We start from the raw sequence: 12207 nt of genomic DNA, 5'->3' as shown, positions 1-12207 counted from the left end.
TAGTAGTACACAAGAATAGTAATTTAACTTATGCATAAGCTTAGTATGAATCTTTAACTCTCAAAAATGAAAACGAAACACTTACACTCACTAGAAGATGTCATCAATAATTTAATTTGAGATGTCATTAACGATGTCATCAGTGATGTCACTAACCATGTCATGAGTGATGTAATATAGAACACCCCTGAAACCTTTGGTTTTCTCAGTGAATATATATTTATGCATATATATATATATATATATATATATATATATATATATATATATATATATATATATATATATATATATATATATATATATATATTATATATGTATATATTTATATATATATATACACATATATATATATACACACACAAACACACACACACACTCACTCTGTGTTGCGATAACCAGTTTTTACTTATGTCTGAGGTGAAGTTTCCATTGAAATGCATTTTTTGATTTGGCTATAATTGTTGACATCGTTGGGTGGGAGGAAGCCAATGTAAAAGAGAGGACAATTTGAATTTCATTCACTAACACATTTGGTGCTGTTCAATTAATCTGCATGAAATTTGGCAACTAGGAAATTAAGCCCCATGCAAGTCCAGGCATGCCTTGCAACCAACTCCCATAGCTCAGAGCCAAAGATGGTTGGACGCAGGGCCTGTTGGCACGCTGTGTACAATGCAGAACAGGTACATGGCGGGGTGCAGTGGGAGTTTAAGCGAACCTGTGGTTGCTCCTGGTTCTTCAGCCAACCCCACAGTGCACAACCAAAGGCTGCACACAGCATGGGTTGGTCGGCCATGGGACATTGAAAATATGGTGCGCAGCGTTGGTTGAAAAGAGTAAGTAAATCAGGCAAAAAATCATATTCACTGAAAAAAACACAGTTCAAAATGTAGTTACCTTTGAGCTTCAACATTGTAAAGCCACCGAAATTCACAAGTTTTTTTAAGGATGAACCTCACACATGACATTTCCAGTGGCCGTCTGCCATGTTGTTCACTGTGTGACTTTTATCACGTGTTGCGTGCATCCCTAAACATGGCTGGTGAATTTCAGTGGATATACGTGTTTTAGCCACAAACTTAACAGTTTTTTAAATGTGGTTATTAGTTCACTGAAAATTGTTATTAATATTTATGTACACACTGCACATACTACAAATTAAACCTAAAAATCACAAGTAATGGACGGAACTACAATTCATATCTGGAATACCAGCACTGCAAACAAATTCTCACCCAACAAGCGCAATGCATATGACCTCAGCCTTGACTGAACAGTAGAACGGATGCAAATTGAAAATAGAAATAATATTACAGATGACATTAAATACCCAATAGAAGAGACAACTATAAATGTGGTGTTATGTATATTATTTATTGTCCTAAGGTTATCTTTATGCCAGGATGTCCTTTTCTTCATGGGCACGGCATCCTGCGGTGGGAAATCATTCTTGTATTCGTACCGCTACAGGTGGATTAAACTTTGACTCGGGGAAGTCTGTAAATTTTCCCTACCTTTGCCCCAGCAAATGTTCCCATCTTCTAAGGTTAACGAACCCATGGTTGCGAGCGGAGGTTGTAACAATGGTTAACAAAACCTCTAGAGTCCGCAACGCAAACTCAATACACCAGTAGAAGTTGAGGCTGGTTTGTGTGATCTCTTGTGATTTCACACTTCCAAAGAGCTGAGGCGAGTCAACACAGGTCAGCTGGTAGCTTCAGCTAACACCTCTATTTGTGCAGTTCCCAAAAGGCAGCTAAGAGCAACTTCTCCAAGCCATTGAGTCTAATGAATAGATGATCAATTTGATGAAGAATCTTTTGAGAACCATTGTGGGACACATGTCTGTCAGCTTCAGTGTCGACTGGATTGCACGTGCCTGGCTCTCAACGTCACAGCAAGGAGCCAGACCTAAGAATACGCAATGGACCCCTGCCGTCCTAGCACCCCGACCTCCCACACAAGACTGCAGCTATTTTGCATGGCTGCTAAGATGGCATCAAACAAATTCCACCAGAAGGATGAGCCATAAAGTCCTACCAAAGCTTGTTGGATTTAGTGGGGAGAAGGCAGGGGTGGACTTTAACTGGACCTACTGTGTATTGCTCGTGGACAGACAAGGAGAGGTGAGTTGATGGTGGGGGGGGGAGCCCAACATTCCTCCATTGGTAATCAGAATGTTCTTCAAAGCAAAGGTTTAACAATGAGGACTGTGTGAGGCTGGGTTTGACCATAGTGTGGTACTGGGCCAACTACATAACCTCCAGATGCCCCCAGTTCCATGACTGCCAGAGTTGGGAGTTTTTCTGTGGTTCGTGTTCAGAGGGGATACAGCATAGCAACTTTGGCAGAACGAAAACTGTTTTTAAATAGGGTTATCCACTGTCTAAAATTTCACAGGAATGCTAACAAATGATAGAATTGAATGAGAATTGACAGGAAAGCTTAAAAATGATGGAATGCAATGGGATCCAGAGTCATTAGTGATTGTGATAATTCACCCATCACATGATTGCTGTCAACATTGCTCTGGTGGTGGTCCTGTTCAGAGGGGTGTGGTCTAGAAGTTTCAGCTATCCATCCCTTTTGGGTTGAGTCCAAGACAAATTTGATTTCACTCAGTCCTGTCTAAAATGGCACAGCTAAGATAAAAATGATTGAATGGATTGGGGTCCAGACTAGTAAGCGTCAATGGTTACGATTAAGGTAAACTTTGCATCCTATACAATTTGCGCTGTAGAAGCTAGCCTGTGTTCCATTCAAAAGGTAGTGGGGTTCAGGCTGGACTGTCCCTTTAGTGGTAGTGCAAACTGATTTTCATATGGTTAATCCAGGGCTATAAAGGCGGAGTAAAGCTAATTAAAGGTGGCCTGGAATTCATCCCAGGGTATTTACCAGTGGCTAAGATTAATTCTTGCATTCCATTCATCGCTTGTTGTCCTAACTTGCATCAAGTGAGTATTACCATTTGGAAGTGACCAAGAATAGTTACTTGCACACACATCACCTATAGAAGGCTGCACTTCACAAGAGTGACATGCAGTGGTGTAGCTAGTGGGGGTGGGGTGATCCGCTACAGGCAGCCCTTTTTGGGGGGTGGTGGCTGAGGGTGAGCTATTTATTTTCCCTCATTGTTGTCTGTTGACGCCCCTCTCCTGCTCTTACCTGCACCAGTCGTCACTGGGCGGCAAACTCAGGGAGCGCCCCGGGCGACAAAAGCTCTAGCTACGCCACTGGTGACTTGGTGATTCCATGTGCTCCACAAGTGTCCTTTAGTCATCTGCAAACCCTACTCTTGATTTACATGGCCAACATATGTGTTGTTAGTTTTACTGTCAACTGATTTGGACTAATTGCCAGAAACCTATATAACCCACCTTAGTGACACCTGCCCATCACCGAGGGAGAAACTGGAGTGTGTTTTTGCAGCACAAGGACCCGCCCTCCAGCTGTAGCATGTCTTCAGTTTTTCTTTCTTTGAATGTGCTGGTGATCTGCATTCTGCTGCGCTCCTGGGCTCTGCCAGCAATGTCTCCTTTGGGGTCGTTGCTCTTCTTTCCATTCTCTTGCTCACGCCTCCTCCTTTTACCTCACTTGTCCTCTGCTTGGAAAATTGCTTCCACAAGACAGTGAGCAAGTGGCTCTTGGGACAGGGCCTGGCCAGGAAGGCCTACTGGGTAGTATAGGGACACACGGCTGGACCACAATACCTGATCCGTCCTCAGCTTTGGAGCACCATGGCTGATGTCCAAGAACAGAAAAGAACAGAACTTTTTCGAAAGTTCCCATAGGCACTGAAATGTTTGTTTTACTAATTTAAAAATATCTCTTGCTTTCTCCTCTCTGGAAATTATGTGATATTTTGTAAAACACCATTAAACTGAAGTCCAATTAGGGTTACTGTACTGGAAGCCACAAGATAATTGTTTTCTGGAGTACGTACACACTGAGGGGAAGCTAATTAAATGTATAATAAAAAATCTAGTAATTTACTGAGAAAAAACACAGATAGAAAGTGAGTTACGGTTCAATCAATCAGGGTTGGTAGAGCGCAGCTCCTCACTCGCGAGGGTCTCGAGACGCCGGTTCTGCCTCCAATGCATCAAACCACTGAAATTTACCAGTTATGGTCTGTGGTGCAAACCAGAACTTGCACGGCCCCCCTGAGTTGCGTAGTTGCATACGACATCACACGTGCCATCATGGTAACATCACAAGAAACATCATTGATGGCATCACTTATGGCAACACCACTGACATCACTGATGACATCACTGGCCCTAACAAGGAAAATGATGAAACAAAAGGATAGCGAGATTGACATGGATTTGGTTGGGCTCAGGGCGTGGCCGCAGCGCAGGCCTTGCGGCCAGGACCACAGGCCAAGGAGAAGAACCCTCACGCAACCCCCGCTGTGCACGGCTGAGTCTGAATGAGTTAGTAAAGGTTTACCAAAAGCTGCCAATTGGAAGTTGAAGTCAGTAGCTCAGTTATCTGCATGGAAGTGCATGCAGGGCCAGGTTTAGTGTTGCAGCTTCTGCTGTGGTGCAGTGGGCTCTTCTGGAATGTTCCATGTTGATAGTATTGTTCCTGTACTTACCCTGCACTGAACGGGGAATAACGAGGCAGTGTGTCTGTGCTACAAAGAGACTCCAGTGTGCTTCAAAGATTAAGGTGTCTTTGTTGTGAACCACGGGGAAAGAAAATGGGTGAAGGTGGACAGGACAGGGGGATGCTCTTCTGCATGTGTATTTAAATGCTGTTTATTTAGTTATGAGCCAACAGACATAAGCAACCGACATCCAATAAATGACAAAAAAAAATTAATAGAAATGGCAGAGGAGAAGAGCAAATGCTGCTGCTTAAAGCGTTGGTGCGGGTCTATGAAAGTTCCATACGCACGTGTTATTCTTGGGTACCACCCTGCGTCACAGGGATTTTGGGGGCCTGTGTTGCGCTCCTGCTTGCGACAGGTTCTCCCTAGGCTTCCCAGTCGCTCTTCCAGCACAGTATACATGAATTAGTCACTCACTCATATAAAATCCCCACCACCCACTTACCATTACGTTCTTCGACTATTGACTCCCCTTGCATTTCCGACCTCATCGAATACACTCAGGGCCTCATCATCGCTGCGTGAAAACAGCCATGCAACACTTTTCAGTGCGCCCTCCTGCAACACCATGGGTGCGCCGTATTTACTGTATGGCGCTCCACGTCGCAAGGATTTACAGATACGTCAGTATTCCTAACGTTTCTGTAAGAGCAAAAGTGGCGCATTGCTGGGGTGTGTCAGAAAACAGATGCAACTCCAGCAATGGGTCCTTTCACATGGGGCATCGTCACTCCTTATGCCTGCTGTGTAACCACTAACTTTCTTGCTTGTCTTTCTCAATACAACGCGAGCGTGGTGTCACCACTTGGACACTCCATTGACACAGCAGTGTACCGAGTGTGGAGAGCAACAGAATGAATGTGTCAGGAACGGAATCATAACATGGCGCCCTTGATCTCTTGTTATAAGCCCATCCCAGGCGTCAGGGTATAGGACCCAGCGCATAAAGGACGTCTCTAGAGCGAAATCATCTACACTTTTTTGTAAAAAGAGCAAAATAAAAGGCAATGTGGCAAATCTCCTGGGTGAGGTCATCAAATGGACACTTAAAAGAAACGGAAAGAAAAATCGAAATTTTGCGTAAAAACTCCTCATTAATGGTTTATGGAGCGCCACATCTCTTTCCCTCCACCACCTTATGCTGAAAACAAGGAAAAGCTTTAGAACAGGCTTCTCCAACAAGCAGCTCCTAAGCTACTGTTAGCCCTCCAGCTACCTTTAAGTAGCTCTCCCGTGTTTAGTCCAGTTTACTAAGATTTTGCTTGGCTGAATTAATATACGTATACCACAATTGAAAAGTGTGCATCCAAGATAAAAATGTGTGCACCAGACCTCATAAGCGTATGTTTGGAGAAAAATGGTTGAATTTCCAAAATATATTTAAAGCTGATATTTAAGTGAGAAATCAAGTGGCATTAGGGAGAGTTTTTCTGATATCCTTATCTTTGTGCCAGGGGGAATTGCTGCCATGTATTACCTATGTAAAGGCATTCCAAATTGACAAAGCCTTTTTTACGTTGCTTCTGGCAACCCTGCCCGATGCACTGATGTGATCCCTCCTGGCAACACTGCACTGGTGTGTCCACTGACGGTAATCTCGCACATGGGGGCCACCAATGTAATCTTGCTTGATGTGGTCATTATTCCAAAGCACTAAAAATATTAGTAGTTCTGAATGATTTTCACTGAACATAAGAAGTTCTTATTACAGAAGAGGTTGGAGACCCCTGCTTTAGATCTACCAGCAGCCTTCTCAGCATTTCTCAGCCATCATCTCTCTCGTCAAGACACCAAAGCTCGCATAGCATCAGTTCTTGTCAAATCCTCAAGGCAGTCCCAGAGATCATGACAATATAATTCTTCCATGATATATTTAGAGGCTTTTCTAATTTTGCAGACCTCAGTTACTAATACCTGAAAGTAAAGCACAGTATGGATTGCCCAGGCGCAAATAAGGCTACTATTGCTCACATGCCCAGGTACAGTCAGCCTCCATAAGTCTATATACTGTGAGACTTCCATATCCATGTAGTAATAATATAGGGCCCTGTAGGCCCAGTCTCAGGGGCCGGCTTCCCCCACATCTACAGTTACAGGCACTTGCAGCCTCAAAATGCCCATCTGCAAATATTACTTTTTTCAAATGCCACTTTTCAAGTACCAGAATCTTCAGAGGCCATTCACAAATATGTCAATGGCCTCTTCATGTCTCCATTTACATGTATTGTTATTTACAACATTCCCCATTTTAGACATTGTCAGGGTGGTCTTTCCAAGTTGGCGTGTGGTCAGGCACAAGTTCCACATGTTCCCATTTCACATGAGCCCACTGGTTTGTGCTGAAGGCGCCATTTCCCCGCCACCCCTGATGTTCTTCCTTATAAACATAAATAATAAGGGGCAGATGAGATCAAGCCTCATGTGTTTCTTGGAGGTAGGGAGGCACTGCTGTGTCATGCTGGCTATAGGCTGGCAGAGGTGGGCACTGGATAGAGGCAGCATTCGGCTTGCAGCCCCCATGCACAGTTCTCTCAGTCACTGAGGAGTAATTGTGCTGCTATAGCCATCTCCTGTAATATTCAGCTTGTATATGTAACTGTGAGCACGCCTCATGGCCTTGTAAGGAAAAAGAGCAGAAAGGATGATTAGCTGAGCTCTCACAACTCTCTTGGTAGGAAGGTACCATAAAAGCCATCCAAGTTTCCGTCAAGGGCAGCGCGTCAGGCCTAAGACTTAGGTTTTGGGTGGCAATACAGAATTGTAGGGCACATCTGTGTGGTTCCGATGTACTAATTGTTCAAACATCAGCTTAGTCCTAAGTAGCCAGATTCATTGTAGATATAAAGACTGGATGGGCGTAAAGCTTGAAGCTTCAGTAGCTCGCTTACTTCGTCATTCGACCCTGCAACATGTCAGTATAAGTATGCAAAATGGCTTGGTGGGTGCAAACTTTAGTGGCAGCTGTTTTCTCTAACATCTGAAACATGCCTAGAGATTTTGGGGTAGGGTCAGAGAAAGCACGGATTCATTGGTCGTAGGCACAAGTCTCTCCCAACAGTGAAAGGCTGCCAGACACATTTCCAAAAATTACCTGAAGGCGTGCCATAATCCTGGAGACACCTCCCCAAATTACTGTTACTCCATCAGGTAATTGCCAAAAATGGGTTCACAGACAAAATATCGATGTCAAAAATATAGATGTAAAAAATATGGATTAAAAATATAAAATGCAAAAATATCAACTCCCTATACTTAAACAGGTAAGTATAAAAATTTGAGAGAAAAAAATATCAATGTTAAATATATAGTTGTACAAAATATCGATCTTATATATATATAGAATAATAAATATTAAATATATTAAATAAAACTTTTTTTAAAATAAAGTATATTTCATATACATTTTAACAAATATAACGAACGTAATTAAAAAAGTTAAACACATACATAATAATAAATATATATATATACCTAAAACAATTATTAAACTATTAATTTTGATTTATTTTATAATTTTTAAATTATATAAAAATATACAAATATATATATAGGCGATATAACTGAAATAAAGAGCAAAAGCTTTCATGACCAGAAAGGTTTCTTTCCCTGCGGGCACTGTAGGGCCTGTACGTTTAGCCAGTCAGTGAAGGGATTTAGCATCCCAGGAAGAAACAAGGAATGGAAAATCAATCAATTTTTGACATGCAGCAGTAACTTTACTGTGTACGTGCTTGAGTGTCCTTGTAATCTTAGGTACGTGGGCAGTACTAGATGCATGGTGAAGAAAAGAGTCATGGAACACCTCAGAGCAATAACAAATGTGAATATACAGTATCCCACTGCCAGGCATTTCCTTGAATTCCATCAATCCAATAATTCCCTGCTTCGATTTTTTGCCATTGAACAAATAGCTTTGGGCTTGAGGGGTGGCAATAGAGAGCTGGTACTGAGACAAAAGGAATCAAAATGGATACTTGATGTGGAAACTAGGTTCCCTGCAGGACACAACCTCGATGAGGAACTAGCCTCACATCTCCATATTGAGTAGAATTTATCCTGATAAATCGCTAGAGATGTTTTGGTATTGCAAGGTTATGTAGTATATATTTTCTGTATATATAATGTGTCCCTTTTTGAAACTGTAACTAAAACTATATATCTCTTATTTGTGTCTTTCACAGGACGAAAGGAAGGGGCCCACCCTATGTATGGTCACCTCACGGGTCCCCTACCCTTTTCTTCCCCGAGCTCGGGTCAACACTAAATGCAGATGAGAGAGTTTTATGTCTAATGTTTCATATGTATAATATAATTGTTTCTATTTTCTAATTTTCTTATATAATTTAGCTTATTTGTTACACTTTGCTAATCATGATTTCTGGTATGACAATATGATACAATATGAATATGGTAATTTGCAAATGGCAATGGGATAAAATATTTAGCCAACATAAGAATTTAAATAGTGTTGATACAACCGATTTTTATACATGGATACTAATTCGTAGGTATAGGCTTTCTTAGAAGAACACAAACATAAAGATATATAGGTTACCGAAAAAGTAGCTGGTAACGGGCACTAGACCGACAACAAAAAATATAATATGGATAACTGATATAGGCTATATATTGAAAGCCACTAGTGCATTTTAACCCCTGCGCTGCGGCAGGAATTCCGCCGCGGCGCTGGGGGGGGTTTGGGGGCAGCGTGGTGGCGCGGTGCTCGTGACGGAACCGCTCCGTCACGAGCCACGGTTGAGCTGTGCTCATGACGGAGTGGTTCCGTCACGTCACGCCAACGGCCGTAGCATGACGGAACCACTCCGTCATGAGCACAGCGCAACCTTGGCTCATGACGGAGTGGTTCCGTCATGAGCGGGGAAGGGGTTAAAGAGAAAAACATGGTAAAATGTTCAAACGTTTAATGTATGGGTATGAAAGGAAGTGATATTATAAGGAAATCGTTCCCATGTGTACACAACGCTCGTACTAGAAAACGTAGGTAGATTGTGTTTGATTTAATGGCTGGTAATTGAGAGCATAAATGTTATCAATAGATGCATTTAATGCAAAATTACAAAATATTATTCATGTGATTTAAAAAGAATTGCATGTAATTTGATTAATTGATTAATGTAATAAGTAGTTAAAAATACCGCCAAGATATGTAGCCGGAGAATAATATGAACAAAGGTTGTAACAACGTTTCTTTAAAATATCTATGTTAAACTAAATGTAGAAACGTATATTCACATGCTGGATACTTGCATATTACAAAATGTCCGCCGTTTACAGCATTAGAACAGGTTACCTAAAAGTATAGTCCTTCAACTATTGTCACTATCTGGGTGAGTTTACTTGAATGAACTTTATTTATATTCACATGAAGTGCTTGTATGTTCGTGTGATCAAGACTACGGTCGAAATGCGTAACGAGCAATAAACTGCTACCTGCCTGGTATACCTGAGACTCTGAGTGTGCATTTACTGGAGGATTTTGGATTATATATATACAATAACATAAAATCTATTTAAAAAAACATTCTATTATAAAGTAACACCTTAAACGATTTAAACTTACATTTACCACTACAGTCAGTGCAACAGTAGGGAAAGTGTTGGATGGCGGAGGGGTAATAATTACTATTCCCACTCCAGTGAGTGCAACAATAGGGAAAGCGTTGGATAGCGGAGGGGTAAAAATTACTATTACCACTCCAGTGAGTGTAACAGTAGGGAAAATGTTGAATAGCGGATGAGTAAAAATTACTATTCCCACTCTAATGATTGCAACAGTAGGGAAAGGGAAAGTGTTGAATAGTGGAGGGGTAAAACTTACTATTCCCACTCCAGTTAGTACAACAGTAGGAACAATGTTGGATAGTGAAGAAATAACATTTACTATTCCCACTCCAGTCAGTGCAACAGTAGGGAAAGCGTTGGATAGCACAGGGGTAAAAATGACTATTCCCACTCCAGTGAATGTAACAGTAGGGAAAATGTTGGATAGCGGATGAGTACAAATTACTATTCCCACTCCAATGAGTGCAACAGTAGGGAAAGTGTTGGATAGCAGAGGGGTAAAACTTACTATTCCCACTCCAGTTAGTACAACAGTAGGGAAAATGTTGGATAGCGGAGAAATAACAATTACTATTCCCACTCCAGTCAGTGCAACAGTAGGGAAAGTGTTAGATAGCAAAGGGGTAAAAATTACTATTCCCACTTTAGTAAATACAACAATAGGGAAAGTGTTGGATAGCGGAGGGGTAAAACTTACTATTCCCACTCTAGTGAGTGTGACAGTAGGGAAAGTGTTGGATAGCGAAGGAATAAAATGTACCATTCCCACTCCAGTCAGGGAAACAATAGGGAAAGTGTTAGATAGCTGAGGGGTAAAAATTACTATTCCCACTCCAGTGAGTGCAACAATAGGGAAAGTGTTGGATAGCGCAGAGGTAAAAATTACTATCCCCACTCCACTGAGTGCAACAGTAGGGAAAGTGTTGGATAGTGGAGAGATAAAATTTACTATTCCCACTCCAGTCAGTGCAACAGTAGGGAAAGTGTTGGGTAGCGGAGGGGTCCAAATTACTATTCCCACTCCAATGAGTGCAACAGTTGGGAAAGTGTTGGATAGCGGAGGGGTCAAAATTACTATTCCAACTCCAGTGAGTGTGACAGTAGGGAAAGTGTTGGATAATGAAGGCGTAAAATTTACCATACCCACTCCAATCAGTGCAACAGTAGGGAAAGTGTTGGATTGCGGAGGGGTGCCAATTAATATTCTCAATCCAGTCAGTTCAAAATTAAAAACAAACTAAATATTAACAACAAAAATATTTAAAAAGGAAAATAAATAAGAAAATATATAAATATGTTAAAAATTAAAATACTAATATATTTATTATTACAAATGTAAAAAACATTTTAATGTTAAATGCATATGACACATACCTACAAATATTATATTTAAAAACAAAAACATTAATTATTACATAAATTTACTTTTTTTACTTCCTACGCTAGAACAATACACAATTCACAACCCACATCTAAATTAAAAACATAATTAATTACCAATTAAAGAAATATTATTAATTAAAACAACAAATTAAAACACATACAAATGCATAACATTCCCACAGTTTACCCCTATAACCCCCACAAACCACAGCTAAAATGATTCTGTAAAAAAAATATGACACAATTAAAACTTATTTTCAATTAAAAAACTAATAGTATTTAACAACTAATTATAAAGTAAGTAAAATTAATTTACTCCCCACCCTTTACCCCTATAAAAGTAATACACACACATACATTTTTTTAACAATTACTCTAATTGAATATCAGTTAATCAATATTAATGATCAACTAATTATTAATTAGTTAAAACGTAAATTACTTCCCACCCTTTACCCCTATAAACCCCACAACCCACACCTACAATTAATTACACTGTGCATGGAAAGGGGGAATCCATGGGTACCCCCCTGCGACTGATTCGGAGGGCAGGGTGAAGGGGGGCCTGCGACAGCCCCCCAAAGTCCGATTCCCACAGCCGTTCGTCCCGGCAAAACCGAGTT

This window comes from Triturus cristatus, chromosome 12 (genome assembly GCF_964204655.1).
Source record: "Triturus cristatus chromosome 12, aTriCri1.1, whole genome shotgun sequence".
In the NCBI taxonomy this organism is placed as follows: domain Eukaryota; kingdom Metazoa; phylum Chordata; class Amphibia; order Caudata; family Salamandridae; genus Triturus; species Triturus cristatus.
The sequence above is the reverse complement of the archived record's forward strand: the minus strand, read 5'-3'. Positions refer to the sequence as shown.